Source organism: Canis lupus, chromosome 17 (genome assembly GCF_011100685.1).
Source record: "Canis lupus familiaris isolate Mischka breed German Shepherd chromosome 17, alternate assembly UU_Cfam_GSD_1.0, whole genome shotgun sequence".
Taxonomy (NCBI): domain Eukaryota; kingdom Metazoa; phylum Chordata; class Mammalia; order Carnivora; family Canidae; genus Canis; species Canis lupus.
In genome coordinates, this window is record NC_049238.1 from 1,531,138 (window position 1) to 1,559,017 (window position 27,880).

Consider the following 27,880-nt stretch of genomic DNA (forward strand, 5'->3'; position numbering starts at 1 on the left):
CCGTATTTGGTCTTTGGGAGCCACCCTGTGCGCAGCAACGGGTCCCCCTCCCTCCCCGGCCGTCTCCCCTCCTATCAAACCCGCCCAGCAAGTCCCACAGCCCCAGACCCTGACCCCCAGCCTCCTCGTCCCTCCCCGACCCCGGTGCTCACGGACACCAGATGGTACGTCCAGGCCGGAAACGGGAACTGCTCTCGGCCCACGTCCCTCACCCCTGCGCCAGTTCCTGGGTGGGCAGCGCCGCTCCCGCTCGGGTGCTGTCCCTTGGCCATGGGGGCACCTGCAGCCCACGGCCGCTGAGACCTGAGGGCTTGTCAGGGGGCCACAGCCCGACGCCGGAGACAGTCTGACCTGGACTCTTGCTGGACCCTCCCCAGCCCCCAACGTACTGACCCCCCCGCTCTCCCCGCCCCTGGTTTCCCGAGAAGCCGGCATTCTGAGTCCCTCCCGGCTAACCCATTACTTCTCCGCATCCTCTGTGGGTCCCTCTGCAGTTCCCTCTGTGGGTCTGCCCGTGGTCTCCTTCTTGGGTCCCTCCCTGGGTCCCTCTGAGCTCCCGCCCCACACGCACTGAGGTTCCCCGGGCTCCACCCTGGCCTGTATGCTGGATCCCCACCAGGTCCCGGGAAGGTCTCCTCCAGGGCTGTGGCCCCACAGCCCCCTTCCCTCTGCCCCCCGACCCCGCACCGCGCCCCTGGGTGAGACTGGCCGGCCCCATGAGGACCTAGAAGCCCACTTGCCCCACGCTGACAGTCCTCGCCTCCTGTCTCTCCGAGCCCTGTGTCAGGGTGAGGCCTGTCCATCTGTCCCAGGGTCCATGACGGCCGCTCCTCCCCGTTCTCCCCTCCCCCAGCTAAGCGCCCGTCCTGCCGCGGTTCGCGCCTCTGCCTCCTGTCCTCAGGCCCCTGGCCCTGACCCTCCACTGCCCCGTCCGTCCACATCCCTCCCCCGCCACCCCATCCCGCCAGGTCGCTTCTTACAGTGGATGCCCATCTCGCGGGCTGGAAGCCGCCCCTTCCCAGGCCCCGGCCTCTGGAGCCCAGGGCCAGGTGGGTGCTGCTGACCCTCCACCCCCCCCAGGCTCCCTGGGGCTCCTGCAGCGGGTGCTCCCCGGGCCCTGAGGCTCTCTCTTCATCCCTCCACCCACCTGGCTGACCCTGCTGGGCGGCCCGCACCCCACCCGCACCCCTGATGCCGGCCCAGCTCCCCTTGTTCCTTCACCGTGTCACGGGCTGTCGGGGTAACTGGATGCTCGTGTGATCGAGACGGTGTGCACCTCACCCAGTGCGCGGCCCACCCTGGGAGGCCCCGGCCCAGAGGACACCACCCGGTGCTTCCTGCACCCCAACCTCCTCCTGGGCGTCCCTGGCGCTGCCCACCTGACTGCCGGTCTCCTTGGGCCCCCGCCTGCCCCTCGGCCACCCTCCATCAGCCCCTGACCCACTATGCCTGTCACGGGTGTTCTCCTGCATGTGGTGTGTGTGCATGTGCTTGTGTCTATGCGCCGTGTGTGTTGTGCGTGTGCACATACTCAGAGGTGGGACCAGGGAGTCCTTAGGGCCGACGCCCTCAGAGATAAACGTGGTGACCCGGAGGGGGGGTGGATGCGGAAGAAAGATGCCCCGCGGGAGGGTGCTAGAGGCCACGGCCCTGAGAGCACCCGGAGGGCAGGGCCTGAGCAGGACGGAGCCTGGAGCCTGGAGCCTGCAGGCCACAGGGGGCAGGAGAGAGGCCCTCAGCACCTGCCATCTTGCTCCCCGAGGCCTGCCGTGCCCCCTGCTTCCTGCTTTGGCCCTGAGCCTCCTCCACCAAGAACGACCCGTTTTGGGGCTTTGGAGGCAGGAAGGGAGGCAGGGCTGAGCCACCGTCCCAGGCCTAGACAGTGACTGGGGGACGAGGCGAGGAGGGGCAGAGGGTCGGGAAGGAGGGTGGGGGCCAGGAGAGCACGAAGGTGAGCTGCTGTGGCGTGTGTGCACATGTGCTCACAGACACCCCCACGCCCCTTTCTGTAGAGACTGTTCCAGAAGGCCTACTTCCCTGGATGCCAGCCTGGAGAGCCGGTCTGGGCACGGGCAGGGTCGCCTGCAGGAAGGCCCTGGCACCAGGGACAGCGTGGCTCCTCCCAGCAGGGCTGCCAGGCCTCGTCTCCGGCAGGAAGCGTGTTTCTGGAGGAGGAACAGTTGAGCCGTGAGTGAGCAAGCTAGCCAAGCCGACCTCCGCTGGCGTCCTGGAGGGCAGAAGGGCCAGCATTTGGCCCTACCTCTGCTGCAGAGGTGAGGGGACCAGGCCTTGCAGGGGAGCGCAGGAGAGGAATAGGGAACCGCCCCCCAGGTTTGCCAAGAAACACATCTCGCTGGGGCTTCCCAGAGCTTGGGAGGTGGGCCCCACCACCCAGCTATGCAGAGGGAGCTGGGGTGCAGCTTGGGGCTCCCGGTGGGGGCCTCACAGCACAAGCAGCTCCTTAGCGTCCTGGCTAGAAGCTGAACCGAGTCCCTAGCTCCGGGGCCTGGGCCCTATGCACCCCAGAACACGTGACACATGTCCTCGGCGAGTCGGTGCATGTGGATCCAGTGGGGAGGCAGGAGGTGCGTAGGGTGGGCAGCCATGCTCGGGGGGCGGGGGGCGGCGCTGGGGCCCAGCAACTCCCTGTCTTGTCTGGGAGATGCACAGCCCCCTCCAGGGCCTCCCCCCAAGGTCTCCCCACCCAGGGCCTCCCCCCCAGGGTCTCCCCCCCAGGGCCTCTCCCCCCAGGGCCTCCCCTCCAGGGCCTCCCCACCCTAGGGCCTTCCCCTGCAAGCCACGCAAGCCGAGGAGAGGCAGGCTAGTCTGCGTGCTTCTTCCCAGCTGCTCAGGCCGCCCGGGTTTGTCCGCAAGCTGCAGCCGGTGGCCAGCCTCCACCGTCTGACCCGCAGCTTCCACTACCAAGTCGCCTCTCGGACCGTCACACGTCACCCAGCTACATCACACACCGTGTGTCAGACTCTAGTCAAATGCCCAGTCACCGTTCGACAAATACTGATGACATTGGTAAGTTAGGGCCTCTGCCAAACAGTGCTCATTGCAATGATTAACCAGCCGATTTGGCACCTAAAACTCATCCCAAAAGCAGTTTAAGGAAGCTAAATGATGCACGAAAATTCAATGACACTTCTTCATAACTTAAATTTCAGGGAGTAAATTAGGTCGTGTGTTCCCTGATTGTTATCTGTTACCTCCTGTTCTGACAACGTGCGCTCCCTTCAGTACAAAACTAGAAAACTCAAGGCCACGTTTCTTGAAACAGAGGAGCCGTCAGCCAAACCTGGGGCCCAGATGCCTGTGCTCCCCCCGCTGCACGCCTGCCGCCTCGCCCACACTGCTCTCTCCTGATTGCTGCTCCAGGCTGCTGGGCTTCACTTTTTTTTTTTTTAAGATTTTATTTATTTACTCATGAGAGACACAGAGAGAGAGGCAGAGACACAGGCAGAGGGAGAAGCAGGCTCCATGCAGGAGGCCCGACGTGAGACTCCATCCCGGGGCCCCAGGGTCACACCCTGGGCTGAAGGTGGCACTAAACCGCTGAGCACCCCAGGCATCCTTTTATTTATTTATTTATTTATTTATTTATTTATTTATTTATTTATTTTTATTTTTTATTTTTTTAAGCAGCTCCACCTCAGTGTGGAGCCCAGCGTGGGGCTCAGACTCAGGATGGTGAGAGCACGACCTGAACGGAGATCAGGAGTCAGACACTCAACTGACTGAGCCACCCACCCGGGTGCCTCTAACTTGTTTTAAATGAGAGACATGGAGATACCCGGGTGGCTCAGCCATTGAGCGTCTGCCTTGGGCCCAGGGCAGTCCTGGGATCGAGTCCCGAGTCGGGCTCCCTGCATGGAGCCTGCTTCTCCCTCTGCCCGTGTCTCTGCCTCTCTCTGTGTGTCTCTCATGAATAAATAAATAAAATCTTTAAAAAAAAAAAAAAAGAGAGAGAGAGAGATGTGAAGATGCAGAGAGCAGGCCCAGCAGACTGTCCCCGGGGCTCAGATGGAGAGGACGGCCTGATGGAAGAGGAGGACACCTGCCTTTCCCTCCCTGGGGCAGAAAGTGCCAGAGTCCCACATAAGGTTCCCCCCCCCCCCACCCAGCCATGCATCCATGCAGAACTTCCCGTGGAAGTAGAAGAAGAATGCAGGCCCTCCTGGCTCCCAGGGGGATGGAGTAGGGCCAAGGGCTGGGAGCTCAGCCACCAGTCCAGACCCGCAAACCCTCTGCCTCGGTGGCCCCGCATTCCCTCCAGTGGGTCCTTCCCCACTGAGGTGAGGTCCAAGGTCGGGCTTTCACGACATCCAAACCTTGTCCCGGGGAGACGTGGCTGTGGTGTGAGTTGGTGAGGACACGGTCCACTGGGAGATAGCTCCTTTTATTTCACGGGTGTGAAAATAATAAGGCTTTTCAAAATTGCTCTAATTTCCTTGAAAAACCCTAGAGTTGGAGATGATATCAGTAGAGGGATTAATAAGGACAATAAAGCATATTTTGTAGACCAAGGTAAAGAAATAAAAACCGGGGCGTGCGAGGAAGGCGGAGAGACTCGGGCAGGAATGGCTGCGCACGGAAGGTAATGAACATATGGAATAAATGAAGAGACAAGGCAAATGTAGCAAAAAATTAATTCAAGCCCCTGACTTATTTCTTCAGAGGGAGAGGGAGGGGAGGCGTGGCGACAGATGGTAAAACATCAGGAACGGAGGATTAAGATAAATTTTAAGAGGACAGGTGTGCAGGACGGAGTGGCCTTTTCTGATTCTGAGATGCTCCCCTTCCTCATATTTCACCGCCGGCTGCATCCCCAGGCACAGCCCCCGAAGGTCCCCGGTCCAACGCGCCCTGACGCACGTGCGATATGTCTTGTCTCTGCTACAGCCGTGAACTTTAATCCAATCTGAGGAAGATGTATGGCTCCCTCTCCTCTTTTCAGCGCGGATGTTCAGGGTTCTCAATTCACGGAGGAACTCCTCATTTAGAGGCCCCCGCTAGCATGGCTGGGCTGTGATCAAGAATCTGAACGACGTGTCTGCAAAGTCCGTGGGGCAAGACCTGGACGCATCTGACTGTGTACAGAGGCAATAATAATCGTGCTGCACAGCCAAGAATATCACGGCGAAATTAAGGGACACATGGCGAATGAAGAATCTTTGCTACACAAAACGGATCAACATCCCTAAAAAAAAAAAAAAAAAGAAGAAGAAATCCAACAAAGAAATAAGAAATAGCACAAAGAACGTAAGCAGGCAATTTAAAATACAAATGGTCAATAAATACGTGAACATTCCCCGTTTCATTAGAAATATAATTCACATTAAAAGTTGCACAGCGTATCCATCCAATTGATAGAGATGCAAATAAATGCAAATGAGTATTTGGGAAGAAGTGAAAAATATAATTCTCTCCTGTACTAGTGGTAAGAGTGTAAGTGAGGATAGCCTGTCTGGATGCTAATTTGGCCTCTTTTTTTTAATTTTTTTTTATCAAGAGTCATGTGAATACCAGTACTTTCTTGCCTAGAAACATCAACCCAGAAAAATGTGCCCTAAGTTAACAGCGAACGCACCCTCACAGATATACACACGGGGTGGCTTACTGCACCACGCTTCTAATGTCTGCCAGATTGGTTAAATCCATTGATTCACCAATATTTGTTAAGTGCCTATTACGTGCTACAGAGTATTCCGTGCTCTGGAGATAGAGCGGCGAGAGCCTGGCAAAGCCGTGTCCTGCTGGGGCTCCTGTTTTGGCCCAGGACACAGACGAGAAGCAATTAAGCCCATCATAAACCATCAGCTAGCCTACATGCCATGAAGAAAAATGCAAAAAGGACAAGACATTGAGAGTGTGGTTCTCAGCAGAAATACTGAGCAGCCACTGAAATAATGTCATAAGGAACACTTAATAACGACGTGGAAAATAGTCCAGGATATCTTAAAATATAAAAGGATATTGGAAAGCAAAAAAAAAAAGAGAGAGAGAGAGAGAGAAGATGAAGAAAGAAAGAAAGAAAGAAAGAAAGAAAGAAAGAAAGAAGAAGAAAGAAAGAAGAAAGAAAGAAAAAAAGAAAGAGAAAGAAGGAAAGAAGAAAGAAAGAAAGAAAGAGAGAGAAAAAAAGAAAGAAAGAAAGAAAGAAAGAAAGAAAGAAAGAAAGAAAGAAAAAAAAAAAGAAAAAAAATTATAGGTTTGCATTAAAACACCCAGAGATGCTCAGTCCAGGCGCAGGGACAGGTGCGCTCACCGCAGGGCTCACGTCGTCCTCTGGGTAGAGAGCTACGGATGATTTCTTTTTCTTTTTAAGCTACTGCTTGCGTTTTCCAAAATCTTTGTTTGGTTGCGGACTTTTCCAGCGGTACGTGCTCCTTTGGTGGTAGACGTGTTTCCCACGTCACGTGGAATTTTACTAGGGGTGCAAAAGCCAAGCACAAAGAAGCCCTGAGTTTTCTTCACGAATCCTAATAAGCTCCCTACTCGGCGGCGTCTGTGCGTGTGGCACCCGGAGGAGCGCCAGGGGCCAGGTGCCGGGGGCTGCAGGGAGGACCCCTAGCACCCAGTCTGTCTGTGGGGGCTCAGCGTTCCCCCCAGGTGTGAGGGAGCCCCCTGTGAACTGTGGGGTGCGGCTCAGCCCTGCACCTGTGCGTGTGGACGGAGGCCGGGCCTTCAAGGTGACCACGACCTGGGTCCCGGGGACACGTCGTCTGGGGACATCTAGAGAGCTCTGCCTTGCGGGTGGTGGAGAGCCTTCGTCCCAACGGGCCGGCGGCTTTCAGGCCGCGGAGAAGTGCGACTCACCGAGGACGGTGTCGACAGAGACCGGAGGCGCTTTTCACGCGGCAAACAGGCAGCGGCCCCTGAGTCCTAAGAATACAGACCCATTCCCGAAGCGAGTGGCAGCGACATACCCTGAGGCCTCTGGTCGCCCCGAGGACAGGCTGTTGGCATCCACAACCCGGTTTACCTTCCAAACACCATCGCGTTGTCTGCCCTGGACGGACGAAAGGGTCCAGAGAGCCCCCAGCCCGGGATCCTCTGCCCACACGCGTGGCCGGGTCGCACGGAGCCCTGGAGAGGCTCTGGGGCTGGGCTCGCGGGAGAACGGGTCGGAGGGTGGCGGGGGGCGGGGGGGCTTCCCCCAGTTACAGGCCCCGGGGCCGTTTATCTTGTACTTTTGGTTCCCGTGGGTTGGATTTGGGGTTTAAACCTCGGTGACAGCCTGTCAGGGCTCGGGGTGAGGCGACGGGAACTGGCTCTGAGGCCCAGTGACACTGGCCGTGTGCATAGGAGGAAGCATCCAGAAAACACTCCCCCCGCCCCCACCGTCCCCTGCTGATGCCTCAACCAGGATCGCCACGTGTCCCCTGCGGGGCCCCCAGCGCCTTGGGAAACGGCCACCTCTGCATCTACAGAGTGACCCCGTCAGCCCCACAGACCCTGGAGGGAAAGACAGGACCGTAGGCTCCAAAGCCGGGGCTGAGGGGTGGGGGGAGCTCCCTGCAGGGGCCATGGGTGCTGCAGACACGCACAGCTGTCCGTGGGCAGGAGCGGGGGTAGGGGCAGGACCAGGACAGGGTGTGGGCCCCTCCCCACGGAGCTGGGAGCCCCAACCCCTCCTCCCTGTGCCCCTGGGGACTCGAGTGTGGGCTCCGCAGCTGGAGGGGCACCCCGCTCTCCAGAAGCGCCCATGGGATTGGCTCCCTGCTCTGGGCACGGCCTGCTTCCCCCTCGGCCCTGACCGCTGCCCTAGAGAGCCCCTGCCTGGACTCTGCCCAAGCCCTCTCCCCAGCTGCCCCCCCGAGCCCCGACTCTGCCCTTGCTGTATGTGAGCCCGGGGCACTCACTGCTTGCAGGGGGCCCCCCCTCAGTCTTCAGAGCAGCCCCCTGAGGAGGAGGGGAGCAGGACCCAGAGAGGCCACCCTGTCTGCCCGACGCAGCACAGCCAGAGGAGGCTGACCCTGAGTCCAGCGTCGCCTGACTCCGTGCACTTGGCCTGGGTGCCCCCACCCCCACCCCGCCCCCTCCAGGGCGCCCCCCAGTCCCCTCGCAGCCCCGGCTCTGCAGGAGTGAGCCCCGCCTGCCCCCAGCACGGGGTGCCTGTCCCAGGCCACAGGCCCCCTCCAGGGTAACAACCGCCCTGAGCCTGCCGTCCTGCTGCCCGGGCTGTCCACAGCCCAGCGCCGTCGCGGGCAGGCACCCCCTAGGACGACTGCTCGGTCCCTGGGACCCTCCTAGGACACGGCGCCCAGCCAGCCCGCCCTGCCCCCCACCCCCGTGTGCGCCCGCAGCCCACACGCCCTGCACCACCGCGTCGTTCCAGCACCGTCCCTGAGCACGGACAGTGGGACTGTGCGCTGTCGGAAGGTTCCCGATCCACCACGGGGAGCACGACGGTAACCGCTGCGTGGGCTGCTGCAACCTCATGGGGGACAGTGGTGCTGAGCGCTGCAACGGACACCGACCTGCCAGCACCATCAAGCTCAAACGGTCACTTCCAAATTGAGTCAACAACCTGACGCAGAACGAGCCTGCACGGAAAACAGAGATGCTGACGACGTCGGTTGGTTCAGACCCACAGAGACTATCTATGAACCGTGGTGGGAAGTGGTCGGTCCCGTGGCTGGAATCATAGAAACACACTGAGGTTCCTCTGGACGCACCGTGGAGCCCAGCGGTGAGGCGGGTGCCCATCGTGGTGATCGCGGCCGGGGCACCGGCGCAGAGCAAGCCGCACCTGGGCACGCGGCAGTCCACGCGGAGGTCCACACGGGAGGTCCACATGGGGATCCACACGGGGCAGTCCACATGGGGATCCACACTTGGTGGTCCATGCAGGGATCCACACGGGATGAACCACACAGGGATCCATGTGGTGGTTCACGCGGGGATCCACGTGGCGGTCCACAGGGAATCTATGTGGCTGTCCATGCAGGGATCCACATGGGGCGGTCTACACGGGGAGGATCCATGCTGTCATCCACACGGGGCGGTCCACGCAGGGATCCACACGGTGGTCCACACAGGGATCCACGGGGCAGTCCACACGGGGATCCATGGGACGGTCCACACGGGGATCCACGGGATGGTCCACACAGGGAGGATCCATGCTGTCGTCCACACGGGGTGGTCCACGCAGGGATCCCCGGGGCAGTCCACACGGGGATCCACAGGACGGTCCACACGGGGATCCACAGGACGGTCCACACGGGGATCCACATGGGGCGGTCCACATGGGGGTCCACACCTGGTGGTCCATGCGGGGATCCATGCAGGGATCCACGCAGGGATCCACACAGGGATCCACACAGGATGGTCCACACGGGGATCCACGCAGCGGTACACATGCGGATCCACGTGGTGGTCCACACGGGGTCTGCCCAGTGTGTTGCCACCGCCAGGCGCTTGTGTCGGAGCATGAACACACAGGCACAGAGTCCAGGACCAGAGCCGAGCCGGGCAGTCATCCCCACGCAGCGCGGGACGACTGCGGTTGGTGGCCGTGACCAGGCCGGCCGGGGCTCCAGCCCAACTCTCAGGGCCACAGGACAGGACGCGTCAAGGGACAGGTGACCACATGGATGACAGCACCCGGTCTAGCGGGGAAGCCGCCACCACTGACATGTGTGCGCCTGTTTATGACGCTTCGGCCTTCCTGGTCTGCCGCGAGCCACGCCAACCCCCGTGGACCTGAGCGTCGCCCGTCTGAGGAGTTGACCCGTGTCCCACAGACACACCGAAGCCCCGGCACCTGTGTGAGGGGCCCTCCCTGCTTGGAACCAGAGCCTTTGCAAATGTGGTCGAGACGCGGGGGCCCACGTCCAACGGGGACTCTTCAGAGGCAGTTGTGCAAGGCAGAGGCAGCTGGCAGGGAGGGGGGCATGGGACACACACACACCCACGCACACAGCTCACGCGCTCACACTCAGCTCGCACACTCACACTTGCACTCATGCACGCGCCCACGCACATAGCTCATGCACTCACGTTCATACCCGCACATGCGCCCACGCACACAGCTCACGCGCATGCTCAGCCATAGGCCCTCGCTCACATCTGCCCTCCCTGCCCCTCTGAAGCAGTCACAAGGGGCAGATCTGAAGGAGTCACCTGCCCCTGCCCCAGAGCCCACCCAGGCCCCTGCAGCTCCCTCCCGGTGGTGATTTTGGGGGTTTCACCTCATTTCAGGCAGGAATGGCCACCTTGCCCTCGGGGCTCCATGGGCTGCCCCCAGCCCTGCATCACACAGGCCTCGGGATGAGCGCCCGGCCTAGGGCATCATGGGCAGCAGTGGGTACCCCAGAGCCACGTCCTGGACCCTGTGCACCTGGGGCTGCAGGTTCCCACGCCCGCCCGCGGCTGGGGAGGAGCCCCCGGCGGCCTCACGGCCGTGCCCCAGCGGGAGGACCAGCACCCTCCTGCCTCCTCGGGTGGAGGTCCCACCGGCTTCTCCCCGGCCGGGGCGGCTGCAGTGGCTGCTGGACTTGGGCAGCGGCCAATAGGCCTCTCCGCAGGTGTGGCTCGCTCACCGGGCTGGCGGGAAGCTGAATGTGCAGGTGGCAACCGGGCTCCAGGTTGCTTCCTATTCTGTGAAAGCTGCACGGAAACGGGTCTCCGTCTGTGAAGCCCCCACATCTCTGCGGGGCTGCTCTCGGTGAGCCACCGTGGGCTCCTGAGGCCCCAGCCGCGCAGGCCGGGAGATGGGGGGCCGCGGCTCCCCAGGACGGTGGCTCGGACTTGGCCGCCTCACCCCGGGCCGGGCTGTGGGGCGGCCTGCCCTGTGCCCTACTGGCCATGTCGGCCCAGCTGTGCCCTGCACCCTGGCTGCGGTCCAGGGACCGCAGGGCCGTCACTGTGATGGGCAGGACGGGGGCGTCCAGTGAGTCGAGGGAGTGTGCGGGCGACACCGGAGAGCTCAGGAGCCTAAAAGACGGAGCCTTTACAGGAGCAAGATTTGGGTTACCCTGGATTGTTCATGAGCCCCCGCTGCGGCCACGGGCTTCAGACACTCATCTGTCCTCCAGGAGGGGGTAGTCAGCCCTGAGGGCTGGGCTCACCATTCACTCCCCTCTCTCGGGGCATCTGATTATTTGGACAAGTGCCCCCAAGTCCAGATCGTCTTCAAGTTGTAACTCAAGGACCCTCCGAGCAGCTTCCTAGGAGATCCTAGGAGGGGGTCGGCCCAGCACTGCGTCCGGCAGCCCCCGCGTGAGGACCCGAGGTCACGCGGCTCCCCTCCACCTGCACCCACCCCACTCCCTGCCTTTGGGGCTGGGCTCCTGCAGAAGGGAGCCGTCTCCATGCCTCGAGTCCGGCCCTGGGGCCCCGGGCCGCCATTCCCGCCCTTGGACACCCAGTGCCACACGGTCCTTCGGGGGCGTCTGCCTGAGGCTCTGGGTTCATCCCAGCGGCTCATACCCCGAGGTTCCGGGCTCATGTGAGCTCCCGTCCCTCACTGGGCGCGCTGTGGCCGGCTGTCCGCCCTCCTGGTGCATCTGCGGCCTCATGCAATGTTCATATGAAGCCTGGTATACGTTAGCTGCTGCGCAGATGGAAAAGTCGGAACACAGACTGCGGCGGGGCGGGAATGGAGGGGCGGTTTGCACGGGGCCGCAGGAGCCGTGGGGCAAGCGGGGGCGGGGAGGCCCAACGCCCGCAGGTCAGGCCCAGGGACGCGGGCATCTCAGCCTCGTGAGCGTCTCCATGTCCGCTGCAGCCCTGCCACATGGCCAGCGGCCCGGGTCCGAAGGCCTCTGCAGTCGGCGCCCCCGTCCCCCCGACGGCAGCCTGCATCAGCGCTGCTTTCAGGACAACTTTCCCTCGGTGCCAGCCGGGTCCCCGCCCCCCAGCTGCGTGCGTTCCCCAGGGCACAGAATCAGCCCCGAGCTCCCATCTATACTCCTGAGGCCGTTTATACCCGCCTCCCGCCTGCCGCGCTCACTGCCCCACATCACCGCCCCCGACGTCGCCGGCCGGCCCGAGAGCCCAGTGTGCTCGCATGGTGTCCGAGGCGTCAGGGACCACATGGCAAGTCCCCCGTCAGGGACTCCACGTCTTGTGGAGTCCGTGACGCACAACAGAAGCCAGATGAAGAGGAGGCCTGCACTGCTTGTTCCAAGGTGATGCGTGCGGTGGAGACACAGAGGAGGTGAGGACAGGAGGTGCACGGGGTGGCGGGGGAAGAGAGCCAGGGTGTCAGGGGGCCCCCATCAGGGTGGACACCAGCTGTGTCCCGGGAGGACGCTTGCGGAGGTGGGGGACAGGGCCACGGAGATGTCAGGGGCGGGGCCTCCGGCCAGACAGCCAGGCACGGGGATGCCCTGAAGGTGGGCCGCGCCCGACAAGGTCGGGGAGGAGCCAGGGAGTCAGGGCACCAGCCTGGGGGTGGGGTCAGGGGAGCGACTGGAGCCAGAGCACAGGGGTCCCGGCCACTCATGGGTTTGGCTTTGTTCAGAGTGAAATGAAGACCACGTAAGGACGTTGGGCAGAGGTGTGAATGGACCTGGCTTATGTTTTAGGGAGAGCTCTCTGACGGCGGTGAGGAGGGGAGGCCGCGGCCAGAGAGGAGGTGGCATGGGTGGCGGTGGGGCCGGGCAATGCGGAGACGTGGGCCAGCAGGAGCCCCTCCTGCCCGGGTCAGAGAAGGGGCCGAGCCTCCTGAGCGACAAAGTGGCCACACCTGAGGGAGGGGGCACGAGGGTGGAGGTGCGCTCAGGGCGGCAGGGGGACGGTCAGCCCAGATGCCCCCCAGCGTCCAGCGCTCCGGGGGATGTGCTCAGTAGACTCAGAGAGCAGATGGGGTTCAGGACGCGGGTGAGCCGGGGAAGGGCCTGTAGCCCCCGTCGGAGAAACACCACAAGCAGGCAGACGGCGAGAGGCCAGGCAAGGTCGTGGGGGGCCGAGGAACGGACAGCAAGGGGGGTAAACCAAGGCAGCCTGGGCCGGCTGTGCCCTGGGAGGCCAATGTGCACATGCGGATGGTCGTCCGGGTCACCATCATGTGCATCGGCGGAGGGGAGGTGCCAGCGCCCAACGGCAGGTGTCCTGGGACCTGACATCACGTCGGGCCGGGCAGAGCTGGGAGCACAGATCGCACCGCGACAGCCCGTGAGGACCCAGGGCAGCCGACACAGCACCTTCGTCGGAGGAGCGCGAGCATATCCAGCCGCAGGGGCGCTGGCCGGACCACAGAGCGGAGCCTGAGCTCGGACGCAGGCCTCCGGCCGCCACGGAAGCCACGGCTCTGACCTCAGCCTGGCAGCCAGACGGGTCGGGCTGTGCTCCCCTGGCATCCCGGTCGCCCAGGAGCCCGCGGCCCGAAGGAGAAACGCGCCCCGTGGGCTCCCGGGGGGCCTGGGACCCCCTGGGACTCAAAACTGCTGCCGGCCCACGTATTGGGGCCGTCTAGACCACCGCTGGCTCATCATGTTTCCTTCTGGGTCACATTGGACACGACGGGGCGCTGGCCGCTCCCCAGCATCCGGGAGGACGCAGGTGACAAGGCGAGGCGGATACCTCTGCGTAATCGTAAGATTCGGAGATTTTTGACCTCTCTCCCATCGTCCTTTGGCTTTGTCTGCATCAGCCCCACCTTCTGCTGGGCAGGAAGCTGCAGCTCCCTCTCGACTCGCCGCCGTGGAGGCGATCATCTTCTGAGCAATCAATGCCGGGCAACGGCCCAGGTGTGCGACCGCTCGGTCTAGGACCATTCCTCCACGGAGAGCCCGGGACACGATTTTAAATAAATGTGCAGATTTAGGGAAAGGACAAATATCAAGTAAATCTTGTCTATAATGGCCCATCAGGTAATGCTGGTGAAGATTAGCTGCTGGAGCCTGCGAATCTCAGAACATACAAATCACCTGCTTTTGACAGGCAACACATATACATTTTGTTTAAGAGCAAAATGTCAGGAAATTCATTTCTGGAGATCTACAAGGAGTCATGCACATCAACATGCTGCCATCGCCATCATAAATTTGGGGACGTGAAATGCAGATCATGTCTTTGAATTTTTCACACCCTCATCAGCAGCCTCCAAGAGTCACAGCCGGGGAAGTCCTCACCGTCGACTCCTGCAGCTTCCCCTGGAAGTGATTCCCACCGCAGGGCCCTCTGTGCCCGACCCCGGGCTCCGGAAACAGGATGGGAATAGGGAACACGGAGCTGCTGGTGTGAGAGGAGGGGGCGGGCCGTGCCCTGCAGCGCCCTAGCACATGCCCATCACCTTCTGCGGGACGGGGGCCGCCCCGTGAGCACCATTACATGAGCGTCTGCATCGGCCACCTTACCGCGTGCACAGACGGGGAGGCCTGGGAAAATGCGGGCAGGCATCATTTAATCAACCATCCAAGCTCATGCGTCCAGATTTTTGAACTTAAATCCATATGGATAACGTTCATCCTCCACTTAAAATTTGGGATAGTTGCTAATTCTTATGTTTAAGACTGAAATCCCTGACATCTGCCCCCCCCAAAGCCTTGGCCTTCCCCCTCTTTCTTCGGGGAAGAGAAAAGATGAAGGATCTACAGAAAGGCTTGTGAGGGACCCTCTAATGGGTTAATAGGGGACACGTTCACTTTTGAACAACAGACGTTTCTACGAGTTGCTAATGGAAGTTAAATTAATTGGAGCACGGGCCGGCCGCTCCCGGGGGTTTGTTGACTTGCTCCTTTTGTTTGCGCTCTTCCGACCTTCAGGAATTTCTGCACAGACACTATTCTTCCACCTGTCCTTCCATTTACTCATTTAACGAACATCTCTCGCTACTATTGCTAATGACAAGGGTAGCAGTGGCTGTAATTCGGGAATTCTTGGAATGTGCCAGACACCGTGCTGGCAATTTCACGCAGGCCGTCTCCCGCCAGCCCGCCAGGCTGCAGACGGGTGTCCGTCCCATTTTCCACATGAGGAAACCTGCGGTCAGACCTGCCAGGCGCAGCCGGCCAGCCATGGGGGGGTCACCCCGCGAGAGGTCCGCCCAGCTGAGCCATGTGGGGACGCAGAGACGACACGAGCTGGGGCAGATGGAGGCCACTGTCCTGCAAGGTCAAGGTGTCCGGGACATGTCAGGGCTTGGCCCTGGCCATGGAAACGCGGAGGAGCGGGGGCCCAGGAGGCCGTGAGGGAGGGGTTGGACGTGAGAGGGATGGAGCCTGCAGCCGAGGCGCGGAGGCCCAGGGAGGATGACGGAAACAGGCCAGCGAAGGAAGCATAGGACATTCCAGGTCTACGAATTCATCCTGACAACGCCCTCGGAGCGCAAAGATGGGTCCGCACGGGGTGTTTTCACCAGCGAAGACGGCACCTGGCCGAACCGTCTGATCACAGGAGAAGATTCCCATAAATTACAGCAGATTCATGGAAGAGGCTGAGGTACAGCCCAGGGCCCCGGCGAGGAGGGCGCCCCGATGAAACAAGCCGGCAGCGGCCGGAGAGGTGGGAGGAGGCCCGGAAGAGCGGGAGACAGGGATGTGCGGGGGTCACTGCGGGTGACGGGCCCATCGGAGACAGGGTGCTGTCTTTAGGGTCATCCGGAACGTCCGTGGGCTCCGCAGCGTGCAGCAGTGAGCTGGGCAGGGAGGAGGGCCACGAGCCAGACTAGGTGGGAGGGGAGGAAGCGGGGGGAGAGTGCAGGGGCCCTTCGGGAAGAGAGGACGGCATCACCTGGGGCCCGGGAGCCAGGGCCAGTCCTGACTCTGAGATGCTGCTCCTGTGGGGGCGCGAGCACATGGACACTCCTTCCTGCTGCAGACATTCTGCAGGTGACCCTGCCGGCTTCATAAAGCGTGGGGAGTACCCATGTCACAAGGAGCCGCCAAGGACCTTTAGGAGCTGCGGATGAACTCTACAACCTACACTGACCTCTGGGGGCTGCAGATGACCTCCAGAAGCTGTGGATAATCCCCAGGAACTGTGGATGACCCTTACAAGCTATAATGACCTCTAGGAGCAATGGATGACCTCTAGGAGCAATGGATGACCTCTAGGAGCTGTGGATGACACCTAGGAGCTCTGGATGACCTCTAGGATCTATGGATGATGCCTAGGAGCTCTGGATGACCTCCAGGAGCTATGGATGACACCTAGGAGCTATAGATAACCCCTAGAAGCTACGATGACCTCCAGCACCTGTGGAAGACCCTTACAAGCTATGATGACCTCTAGGAGCTATGGTGGTCTCTGGGAGCTGCAGACGACTTCTAGGAGCTATGGATAATGCCTAGGAGCTATGGATGAGCCCCAGGAGCTATGGATGACCCCCAGGAGCTAAGGGTGACCTCTAGGAGCTATGGATGACCTCTAGGAGCTATGGATGACCTCCAGGAGCTATGGATGACCCCTAGGAGCTGTGGATGACCTCTGGGAGCTATAGATGACACCTAGGAGCTATAGATAACCCCTAGAAGCTACAATGACCTCCAGCACCCGTGGAAGACCCTTACAAGCTATGATGACCTCTAGGAGCTATAGTGGTCTCTGGGAGCTGCAGACAACCTCTAGAAGCTATGGATGACCCCCAGGAGCTATGGATGACCTCTAGGAGCTATGGATGATGTCTAGGAGCTATGGATGACCCCTAGGAGCTATGGATGACCTCTAGGATCTATGGATGACCCCCAGAAGCTATGGATGACCCCTAGGAGCTATGGATGAGCCCCAGGAGCTATGGATGACCTCTAGGAGCTGTGGATGACACGTAGAAGCTGTGGGTGACCTCTGAGACCTATGGAGGACTTCTGAGAGCTATGGATGACACCTAGGAGCTGTGGATGACCTCTGGGAGCTATGGATGACACCTAGGAGCTATAGATAACCCCTAGAAACTACGATGACCTCCAGCACCTGTGGAAGACCCTTACAAACTATGATGACCTCTAGGAGCTATAGTGGTCTCTGGGAGCTGCGGATGACCTCTAGGAGCTATGGATGACCCCCAGGAGCTATGGATGACCCCTAGGAGCTATGGATGACCCCCAGGAGCTATGGATGACCCCCAGGAGCTATGGATGACCCCTAGGAGCTATGGATGACCCCCAGGAGCTATGGATGATCTCCAGGAGCTATGGATGACCCCCAGGAGCTATGAATGATCCCTAGGAGCTACAGATGACCTCTAGGAGCTATGAAGACCTCCAGGAGTGGATGACCCTTACAAGCTATGATGGCGTCTGGGAGCTGTGGATGACCTCTGGGAGCAGAGGGTGGCTTCTAGCTGAGAATCAGCAAGAGGCTGGCCTGCTGGTCCTACAAACACAAAGAAAGGAATTCTGCTGACACTGAGTGAGCTGGGAAGTAGACTCTCCCACGGTGGAACATCCAAGGGAAAGGCAGCCTGGCCAGATCTCCACTGCAGCCCTGTGAGACCCTGAGCAGGAGACACGGCTAAGATCTATGGACACCGTGAGACAATAAATATGTGTTGTTTGAAGCCACTAACTGTGTGGTGATTTGTTAGACTGCAGTAGTGTGTGAAGGTTCTCCAGAGAAACAGACCCAGGAGGAGGTGTGTGTGTGTGTGTGTGTGTGTGTAGAGAAAGATTTGTTATCAGGAATTGACTCATAAGGTTTTGGAGGATGCGGAGTCCCAGACCTGCAGTCAGCAAGCTGGGGCCCCCAGAAAGCCCATCGTGTGGTTCCCATCTGCACTCGTGTGAGCGGAAGACAGTGGCCCACCTTGAAGACAGGTGGGCAGAGACACACCCCTTCTCACCAGCGCTGGACCAGTGTTTCATCATCTTGGGGTCGTCAGCAGGTCGGAGGAGGTCGGCCCACACTGGGGAGGGCCCCCCGCGTTACTAGTCTGGCCTCCAATGTTAATCTCCTCCAGAAACGCCCTCATAGACGCGTCCAGGGAGATGTTTGGCCCAACACCCAGCACCTGTGCCCATGAGGCCGCATGGTCGGCCACCTCAGGCAGGTAAGTGGTACAGCTGAGAAGGGCCCTAGCAGGTGTCCTCACCCTCTGCCTCCCATCCAACCCCGCACCCCTGATGCACAGGGGGCTTGCGCCCCTGCCAGGCTGCCTGGTCCAGTCTGGGGCCACCCCCTAGTCCTGCCCTGCTGTGCTGTGAAGGCCGTCTCGCTTTCTCCTTCTGTGTAGATGGGGACGGCCTGTCTGCAGGACTCACTGTTCCCTGTGGCCATACAACGACTGCACAGCACACAGGGTCCCTCGCGGCGTGAGGCTGGTTTGCGATTACAGCTCCTCCGGCCACTGTTCCAGTCCAAATCCCAGGGGCTCCTGTCGGAGAGTAAAGAGAAGCCAATGAGCCCTTTAGACAAAGTCTGCATCTGCACCTGTGTCTGGTGGTCTTCCAGGCGGGCACAGCGCATGCCATCCCTGGAGATGGCACACAGGGGTCTGGGGTCACCTGAGCAAGGAGTCCCACTCCGGGCAGTGCAGGGACCGTCCAGACTGCTTCCGGTGTATTCTACAATCGCTGTCGGGATGCGTCCCCTCCCTCTCTGTGGCCTGGACCCCACCGTACACCAGCGACAGCAAAGCGCTAGATCATCGGGACCGTCACTCTGCAAGGGCGGAGTTGACCCTGGAGCCTGGAGTTGACCCCAGAGCCTGTTAGGTCTTTACTTCTGGTCCCACCGTCTCAGGAAACACCACTTCTCCCACGAGGCCTTCCCTCCCTGCAGGGCTTGCCTCCTGCTTCCCGACTACCAACTGTCGCACCAATGTCACACCTTCCACCGGGCCCCTTGACCGCCAGCAGCACCCCCGGCTCAGGCATGAAGACCCCTCCCCCTCCCATATATGCGCCCTCCCAGGGCATGTGGCCCCACTCTGTGGTCAACTGCATCATCATCCGTGTTATTTATGCCCACTGTTCCTCCTGGAAGCTGGGTCCGGTGGCAGTTAGCAGTTTGGGTAGGAGAGTGCCCCTAACCTGAAGCAGGGCGTCTTAAACGCCTCTTCTGAGGACGGCATAGGTCTGCTGTCTGTGTGGCAACAACACTTAAATTAACACGTCCACTGGGGTCGGAGCCTACGAGTGGGTGGAGGCACCGTCCTGGGCTGGTCAGGGCCTTCACCAGAGCCCCGTGGGACCCATCTCCACAGAAGTGGGAGAAAGGAATTACCCCCTAAACACACGTCATGTAAAATTGATGTCACATGATTTCACAGGTGATGCCAGCCCTGAGGGGCTGGGGCAGGTGTGGCTGGGGGGAGATGGGGCTGGGGTGTTGGGGGCTAGGGGCAGGGGCTGGGGCACTGGGGGCTATGGCAGGTGGGGCTACTGGGCCACTGGGGGCCAGGGGCTGGTGGCAGGAGGCTGGGGACAGGTGAGGCTGGGGCAGGTGGGTTGGGGGATAGGTGGGGCTGGGGGGCAGGTGAAGCTGGGGCGGGGTGGGCTGGGGCCATGGAGCCCCTCGTGAGCTCTCCTGGAAGCACTGCCCCTTCCTGAGCTCTGACAGCCGCGCCGTTGCACGCCGCTCACGTCTTTGCACTTGGACGCGGTCCCTGGGGGCCAGACACAGGACGCCCGCGCCGTTCAGACTGGCCCCAGGAGCCCGGGAGGCACGTCTCCAGGTCTGTGGTCCTTGGGCCCAGCCCGTCACTGCCTCCGCTCTGCTTGCTGCGGGGGCACCTTCCGTCTCCCCCCAGGCGGGGCGGGCAGGCATGAGCCGGGGCCACCGAGCAGCTGGTCGGCGTCCAGCGGAGGTCCGGCCCCGACGTGACGGCCAGGTCTGTCCTCCTGCAGGCCCGCTCCTCTGCGTGCTGTCCTCTGCGTTCCCACCTTTACCGCGAACGCTGCTTTCGCCTCGGGCAGCAAGTATTTATTTCAAGCCCCTTGGGATTAGCCCAGCGACTCTTTCTACCATTAAAGCAAAGGCTTAAACTCCAGCGAAGGGGTCGCTGTGTGGCGGTGCCGTGAGCACAGCCCAAGGACCCTGAGCGCCTCCCCGGAGGCTCCGGTCACGCAGAGCCACCTGAGGCAGCGGGCACCGGAGGCGGCACCTCGGAAGCTGCTGGCGCGGGGGCGGCCGGCCTCCAGGGGGGACAGGGGCCAGGCGTTGCCGGGTGCCTGTGCGCACGGCTTGGGCACCCCACTGGGGCGGTCCACCGGCAGCTGCTCAACCGGCTCTTGGGCACCTCTGTCCACGGGGACTCGCTCCTGGCACTCTGGTGACCTTTCCCCGCCTTCAAGATGAGCCCGATCCTCCTGGCCAGCCCTGCGGAGCCCGATGGCCAGACTGCCCGGCCTCCCCGGAACCGCAGCTGCCGCAGCCGCCAGCCCAGCACAACTTGATGACGTCCACCGAGGGGGGATACAAGGGCTGTGCTGACGGCGCCGGATGGACCTGTGGGTGTCCGTGCAGGACGACCGCGACGACTCCCACCCGCTCACCTTTCACGCCGGCCCCCGCGTCACTCAGAGGCTCTACGCTCTCCGCAAGGCCACCCCCGGCTCCCTGATGCTAGAGACGTGCACTGCCCTGGGGGCGCAGCCTGTCCCACCCCCCAGCCTTCGCAGTCAAGGCCCGGCCCCCAGCACCTGCACCTATGACTGTGGGGTCGGGAGATTAAGGTTTGGGGGGTGCCTAGGGGGGCCCTGATCCCGTACCCTCCGTGTCCTTGTAAGAGGGATGGGCACATGGGCCTGCCAGAGGGACCGCGCGGGCTCGCAGGGGGAAGGCCTCAGCCCCCAGACCATGCGGGACACCCGTCCAACCGCCCAACTGCGGGAGTCACTTGGTGGCCCCGGGAACCTGGAAGGCAGCCAGGCTGATCCTCATCGCGTCCCTTCCCGCAGTGTGTGGACGAGGCTGGACTCCCCACTGCAAGTCAATGCAGGAGGCACCGCTTCCGTTTCACCGCTGCTGCATGAGGGTCGTGCACGATCCCCCGGCCTGCACATTCCCCTCCTTCTGTCTTCTAGAACTAATGAAATAGCTGCAGCTTTTCCTGCGGGTGCCCCGGGGGCCTGGGCAAGTCTGCAGGGCCCCCATCCCGTAGGGACTCGAGTGTCCGGCTGGCTCCTCTGCATACGTTGGGCTCTACCGCGCACAGAGCACCACAGGGCTGCACCGAGGCCCCTCCCACGGGTCCTCACCCTGCCCCTCCTGCCCGTCCTCCCGCATCACTCTGGGGCCAGGGTGGCCCACTCTTCCTGACGTGGCTCACAGGCTGGCGTCTTGGAGCCCATCCCCTGGCACCCACACCCCGGGGTGACAAGAGTGTCCTCTGGCGCCGCTGCGTCGGCGGCTGCCGTGTTCTGGGCATTCGAATGTTTGTGGAGCCCGTTGCCTTGACAACCACCGACGACCATGTGCTCCCTGGTCTGACCTCAGATGAGAGGATGGAGGAAGGGCGGCAGGTGCCAAGGGCTCCCCTGAAACACCTCTCACCGAAATCCTTTTTTTTTTTTTAAGGTTTTTATTTATTCATTACAGACACAGAGAGAGGCAGAGACACAGGCAGAGGGAGAAGCAGGCTCCATGCAGGGAGCCCGATGCGGGACTCGATCCCAGGACCCCGGGTCACGCCCTGAGCCCAAGGCAGGTGCCCAACCGTGGAGCCACCCGGGCATCCCTGAAATCCTTTTCAATACAGGTCCGAGCAGTTCTGCCCTTGAGAGGGGAGCAGCCCGGGCCCTCCCAGCGGGTAGCGCAGCCCCTTTCTCGGCCGACAGGAGCCACCTCCTGGGTCACCCATCCTTGTGGCTCTGAGCACCCGCTGCCTGAGGTCACAGCGTCGAAAGAAGGATGGACCTTGAAGCCCTGCTGGAGGCGGCCAGAGCTCTGGGGACTCGAACCCTGCGTGTTTGAACCCTCCTTCCCAGACCCAGGTCTGTCCACTGGGAGGAAAGTGACGTCCACCCGCGGGCCCACACTCCTCTTCCTATAGACGGACGCCGTGAGCTCCCCTCCCAGGCGGGACGAGCGTGAGCGCCAGTGAGTGGCCTCGACCGTGTCCCTTGGCCCACGGCTGCTGCTGGGGACACAGAGAGATAAGGCCATCTGCGTGGGCGGGACACGCAGCGGAGATGCTCTGCGGTCCAGACCTTCTGATTCGAGCGCACACACAGTCACCGCGTGGACGCGCAGCGCAGGCCCTCGAGACCCCCTCTTCTAGCCAGGCCCGCGGTGAAAGCAGGACTCCTTGGCTCACCTCCTGCAAGTGGGTCCCACGGGACAGATTATGTAAGAGAAGCAGGGAAGAGGGGAGGACGGCCACAAAGTGAGGCGCTCCGGGGAAGTCCCACGGAGTCTGGTCACAGCTCGTCTCCGTGGCGACGGGGCTCCTAGGGCCGGGCCGGGGCCGCAGTGCTGGGGGGCGCCCAGAAATAGGCCCCGGGGCCCAGCTCCACCCGAGCCCGGCTTCATCCTCCCTTCACGTGCCAGAAGCAGAGCTGCTTTCTTGGGCTTTGGGGGAGTGGGGGTCCCTGTTCCAGCAGGTTTCCCTCCCCGTGGCTTGCCCCCTGCCCCTCAGGACACTCGACAGCCGCAGGGCATCCTCCGGGACAGCCGCTGCCCATTCCCCGGCTTCTGTGGAGCCTGGCACAGCCTCGCCAACCCGTGCGGCACCGACTGTTCCTCTGAGTCCCCACGGCGAGCTGCCCCGAGTGACACCCTGCGGCGTTGTGCTCGGCCTGGAGAGCGGAGCCCGGACCAACAGCGTTCTGAGAGCCAGGCCAGGCCCCCAGAGGCGCACCTGTTGGAAGCACAGAACAGGATAAAGAACAAAACGAGGGGTCAGCGGTGACCTGGCCCCCACGGCTGCCCTTCCCCGTCCTGCTGCTTCTCCGGGGACCTGGGAGCCCTCGTGCCGGCCCCAAGGCGACGGGTCCGTGTGTGGGTATTGCAGAGGGACGGGCACCCGTGTCAGGTTCGGTTGGGCTCGTGGCTCTCCACGCTCCACGATGCCCAGGAAAGCAGGGACGGAGTGGAGGGGGGTCCTGGGGGACGGGGCAGTGTGGTGGACGGGGCAGTGTGGTGGAAGCTTCCCGGGGCCTCTGGCAGCCTGGTCCGGCTCGGGGACGCGCCCGCTGAGGGGCAGAGGTCCCCCGGGGGCAGGGGACGTGGGGTGTCAGGGAAGCTGAGGCCTGGCCCCGGAGGCAATGCAGGAGGACGAGGAACAGTGGGTCTGTCCGGCCGTGGGCTGGTCCCGGGACCAGCGGGGAGAAAGTCCACGTGCAGGGCAGAGGTTCTGCTTCCACCGAGACTCCCAGGGCCCAGCCCGGCTGCGGCAGGCCCAAGCTCTGCTGTGCTCCTTCGGTGCGCCGGGCCGGAGGGGTTCTGGCCTCTCCGGGACCTCAGCAAGGACTCTGCACGGGGCGCCCACCGAGGGCTGGAGGTGCTGCTGCCCACGAGCCCCCGGGCCTCATGCCTGGTGCCTGGGCCCCCGGCCCCCATCCCCTGGTCCCCCACCCCTTGCCCCTGGTGCTCATGCCCCACCCCAGGCCCCCAGCCCCCGGCCCTCTGCCCCTCACCACTCACCCCTCACTGCCCCCCTTCCGCCCCAGCCCCCTGTCCCCTGCCCCCAGTCCTCATGCTGGGTCCCTGGTTCCCTGACCCAGCCCTGCACCCCACGGACCCCGCCCCCATCCCTCGATCCTCATATCCAACCCCCCACCTTGGGTCCCACCCCCTGGCACCCAGAAGGGGCTCAGACCCCTGCAGGGACAGCTGGTGTCCCAAGTGGAGACAGTGCCTGGGCCCAGCACACCCAGGAGCTAGAAGGTGGTGAGTGTGGGGCACTCGTGGGCTCTGGGGGGACAGGGGGCAGGAGGGGGGGGCTGGCCCAGGTGTTGCAGGCCTTGGGCTGCCACATGGGAGGGCTGGCATTCACCGCGTGGGGACGTCCAGGAGGACACGCTTGGGGGCTCCTGCCCTGTAACCACCCCCTGCCCCAGGAGTGGATGCTTCCCCTCCAGGCCACCCCACAGCCTCCTCAAGGACACAGCATCCTCTCAGGACGGGGGTTGGAGAACCTGGAGCCCGCTTTGCTAGGAACTGACTTTCACCTCTGGACCCCGTCTTACTGCCCGGCACAGCCTGGGGCAGGGACGGGGAAGCAGCGCCCGCAGACAGCTCTGCTCTGTGGGGCCCAGGCTTGCTGGCTGGTCTCATCCTCTGGGTGAGCGAACGGGGAGTCAGGAGAGCCCTCCCCTGGGGGGCGGCCGCCCTGAGCCCTCCTCCCGCCTCCTGCATCCGCCTCCCGCCTCCCATGGAGACTCTGACAAGAGCGGCAGTGACACCCTCGCCCCTGGTTTGGAAGAACACAATCAAAATACGTGCCTCCGAAGCAAGCACATTTCTCTCTTCTTTCCCTCTTTTCTCCTTTTATTATTACGTTTTTAATTCTACTTCCCAAGGCTGAGGGCCGCATTAGTAAGATAGTAGCGGGTGCACAACGTCAGGAAGGGATGCAGGAAGGGATGCTGGTGTGGCGAGAGGAGACTCCCACCGGCCATAATTGCCTCCGCACGTCCGGCTGCAATGAGCTCCGGGGCTGTGGGTGAGGGACGGGGACGGGGTCAGGGACGGCTGGCAGGAGGGAGGGCCTCTCCATGCACGTGGAGCCCACCGCGCTCCTGTCCTGCGGGACAACCCGAGTGCCTTGGGGACGTGGGGCTCTGAGCACACGCACCAACAGGGCCGCGGGCTGCGCCGGGCTCCTCGGAGGACAGGGCCAGAGAGGGCCGAGAGGCCGCCCGCAGAGGGCCCCGGAGGAGGCCGGCTTCCTTGCAGCTCCTCCGAGTTCCATTTGCTTCGCCTCAGAGCTCATCTCCTGCTGCCCTTAGAAATGCAAAAAGGGCGATTAATAATTAATAAGACAAGAGCCTCTCGTCTGCATTATTAAATGCCCAAATGCTAGGACGGAGCAGCCCAGGGAGGAGCTGGAGACGGAGAGACCCTGCCGCTGCACTTAGAGGCGCCTCCTGTCTCCGATCCTTCTTCCCTGGAAAGAAGGGGGGACCGAGATGTGGGGCGTGGACAGGGCACGGGGCCTTCCCAGGAGGCAAGCGCCGGCCAAGCCAGGCCCCGCAGGAGGACCCGCGCCGTCAGGGCGCCCCAGGCCGCCGGCCGGACAGGGTGCACGCACTGGGGGGCTCGCAGACACCTGCCTCTTTGCACCGCTGGGACCAGCCGTCACCCTGCGGGACGCTCAGCGGGGCGGCACGTGGCTCCCTTGCCCTCGCGGAGGTCACCCCAAAGGGCACCGCTGTGCCCATGCTGCAGTCCACGTGTTCCCTCAAGTCCAAGAGGCACGTTTTTTCATTTCCGCAGATTCACGCGGGCGGCAAATGCGCTTGGTGCCGTCTCGGGAGAGGAACTGAAGTAAGCGCTGAGGGTAGACGGAGGCCACGGGAAGCCGCCCTAGGGTCAGGACGCGTTTGCCCTCCCGCTGTGCCGGTCCTGGAGCTGCATCTCGGGGCAGCCTGTTCCTCTGCAAGGGGCACGGTCCCCGGCCAAGGAGGGGGGTCTGCTGGGTCGGCCACCCCGACGTGAGCTCCCGGGAGGTGCCGGGGGTGGGACCCGACCTTGCTCACCGAGCCCGGGGAACACTGACCGCACGTCTTGCCTGGTCACTGGTGGGGTGGGGGCGGGGGAGCTCTCGCACATATTATTTTGCTTCGCCTCTGACCTTCCCAGAGCAGCCAGGCTGGCGTTAGCCTCCTCGGGGTCTGCTCCTCCGGACACGAACAGCTTCAGCCAGGATTCCCAGCAGGACGCAGCGGTGGCCCCAGCCACACTGGTGTCCGCTCCGCCTGCCGCCGCGCCCGGCGCTGGGCCAATCCCTCCTAAGTCCGTTGTTGCTCGAGTGGCGAAGCTGGCCCCGGAGGAAACTGGAAAGAACTGAGGTGCGCTGGCCCCGCTGGCCCTGGGCAGGAGCCTTGTGGACGGCAGGGTGGGTGGCAGGGCTCGCGGGCCATGAGCTCTCCCCACCTGGGGGCCCCCAGCCCGGCTCTCCGGCTCCAAGCCCAGCTAGGATGTGGACGCGTAGCAGATGCTGACTTGAGCCCCACACCCCTGCACACGGCAGACCTGGGGCCCCCTCCGCCCGCGCTCAGGGCCGGGTCACGGCCAGCTCTGTCCCAGACGGGTGTCGCCCACGCCCCCACCCTCAGGACAGAGCCCGGCCTGTGGGAGAGAGGCCAGCGCGAGGCGACCCCAGGGCGTCTGCTTTTGCACCGTTTGAGTCCCGGGGCCCCGGGCCTTAGGAAGGATGCCGGCCACACGCCGTGGGGACGACGGGCGGTCGACCTCCCTGGCCAGGCCTCATCCGAGCACGTCAGACGCCATCCGTGCTGGCGGCTAACGCGGCTCCCACTGGCTCCTTGCAGAGCTACTCAGACCCGCCTCGATCGATCCTGAGACACTGAACGATGCAGTTAAGACGGGAGGCAGGAGGACACAGCGGCCGTCCAGAAATAATTAGCTGGAAAAAATCCCCAACTCGGCTCCTATCTGGGAAGCAGCAGCATCTCCCTCCCTCCCTCTCCCTCCCTCCCTCTCTCTCTCTCACGCTCACACACGCGTGCACACACATGCACACAAAGACCAAACCACACGTGTGTGAGCATCTGGCAGACAGGGCAGAGCGGCTCTGGACACGGGGACGGCCGTCCTGCTTCGCCCAGGCCTCCCTCCGCCGCCGGCGTCTTGCTCTCCTGGGTGTGGCCTTCTCCGGGGAATAAAAATGAGCGTGGATGTCCTACATGGAAGCAAAATGATGTGTCCTTTTGAGTGATTCCTGGGCATCAGGCACGGCTCGGGCACCTTCCTATGAGAGCCCGGAGGCAGGGACACCGATGGCCCCACCACGCAGACCAGGAGGCCAGAGTGACCCGCCGAGGCCCTGCGCTGGTAGATGGAGTGTGAGGCCAGCCTCGGTATCCCCAGGGCCCGGGCCCTCACACCGCCCCGAGGCCCCGGCCTCTCAGCTCCCCTGGGAGCCAGGCACATCGGGAGGCAGGTGGAGACACAGCTCCGGTGACGCCCGAGCAGCCCGAGGCCCGGACACAGGGAAGGTGGGGAACGGCCTCCACCCGGGAAGTGGAATCCTGTCCCTTGCACACATCATTCTCTCCGGCCTGAAATCCCTCCACTCACGACGTGGGTCTTCGCGAGGGCAAATCCCGCGTCCCCTGCTGCACAGCGATGCCTCGGCCGCCCACCCGGGCCTCTTGGAGCTGATGGTGCACCCGCGACTGCCCTGGAGGGGGGCAAGCAGCGGCCCACGAGGAGGAGCAGGAGGGAGGGTGGCTGTGCTGTGTCCAGCCGTCCCGCACCTGCTCCGTCCTCCCTCCAAGGGGGTGTGGGGGATGCGGCGCCCGCCCCCACGCGGTTCTGGTACCAGGGAGGGTAGCCGGGTACCTGCTACCTGGAAAATGCCACAGCGGTGGATAAATAACTTGAGCAAAATTGTCTGAGAGCAGAAGGAGGAAGGAGGGAAAGACAGCCCCGTGTGAGCGTCGGCCCCACGCGTGGCCCTCGGCAAACAAGGACGGGCAAGTCCTGGCACCTGCTCCCAGAACCTCATGCTGTCGTGGAGGAGGCTGATCGACGGACGATGACGCACCAGGCGCCAGTGGTCCAGGCACGGTCTCGTGGGGCCAGCGGGCCATGGGGGCAGCACGAGGTGGGCCCCGCTGCGGGAGACGGGGCACCACCGTGTTCAGCCCCTACGCGGCGGCCCGTCGCTGCAGACTCTCCTCGCTCCTCAAGACTGTGCTTTGGACGGAGGGGGGCGGCCACCCAGAGCCATCCCTGCAGAGGAATTCCGGGGACGCCTCTCTGGGCTCTGGCCGGACTCAGACAGGAGGACGCCGTCGGGAGGAGCCTCGAGGGCGGAAGCAGGAGGAGAGTCCCGTGTCCCGTGTCCCGTGTCCCAGCA

General features: G+C 62.6%; 3 long non-coding RNA genes across 7 annotated transcripts; 1 reads left to right on the forward strand and 2 right to left on the reverse strand.

Moving 5' to 3' along the window:
- Positions 1–13,615: 13,615 nt before the first annotated feature.
- Positions 13,616–17,265, reverse strand: LOC102156182. Its single transcript, XR_005371964.1, has 3 exons — positions 17,175–17,265; positions 15,685–15,795; positions 13,616–15,338 (listed from the first exon to the last, which is right to left on the reverse strand). It is a non-coding gene; the product is annotated as an uncharacterized LOC102156182 (long non-coding RNA).
- A 323-nt stretch (positions 17,266–17,588) lies between these two features.
- Positions 17,589–21,241, reverse strand: LOC102156182. Of its 4 annotated transcripts, XR_005371963.1 has the most exons (4): positions 19,473–21,241; positions 18,921–18,972; positions 18,393–18,549; positions 17,589–18,262 (listed from the first exon to the last, which is right to left on the reverse strand). It is a non-coding gene; the product is annotated as an uncharacterized LOC102156182 (long non-coding RNA). The 4 variants fall into 4 exon arrangements; XR_005371961.1 differs by lacking the exon at positions 19,473–21,241 and having other exon boundaries at positions 18,921–19,215; XR_005371962.1 differs by lacking the exon at positions 19,473–21,241 and having other exon boundaries at positions 18,393–18,576; positions 18,921–19,215.
- Positions 21,242–23,538: 2,297 nt separating this feature from the next.
- On the forward strand, positions 23,539–26,705 carry LOC111090457. 2 transcript variants are annotated; one of them, XR_005371775.1, is made up of 5 exons: positions 23,539–23,721; positions 23,913–24,115; positions 25,270–25,487; positions 25,636–25,844; positions 26,328–26,705. It is a non-coding gene; the product is annotated as an uncharacterized LOC111090457 (long non-coding RNA). The 2 variants fall into 2 exon arrangements; XR_005371774.1 differs by having other exon boundaries at positions 25,270–25,844.
- The last annotated feature ends 1,175 nt before the right edge of the window (positions 26,706–27,880 follow it).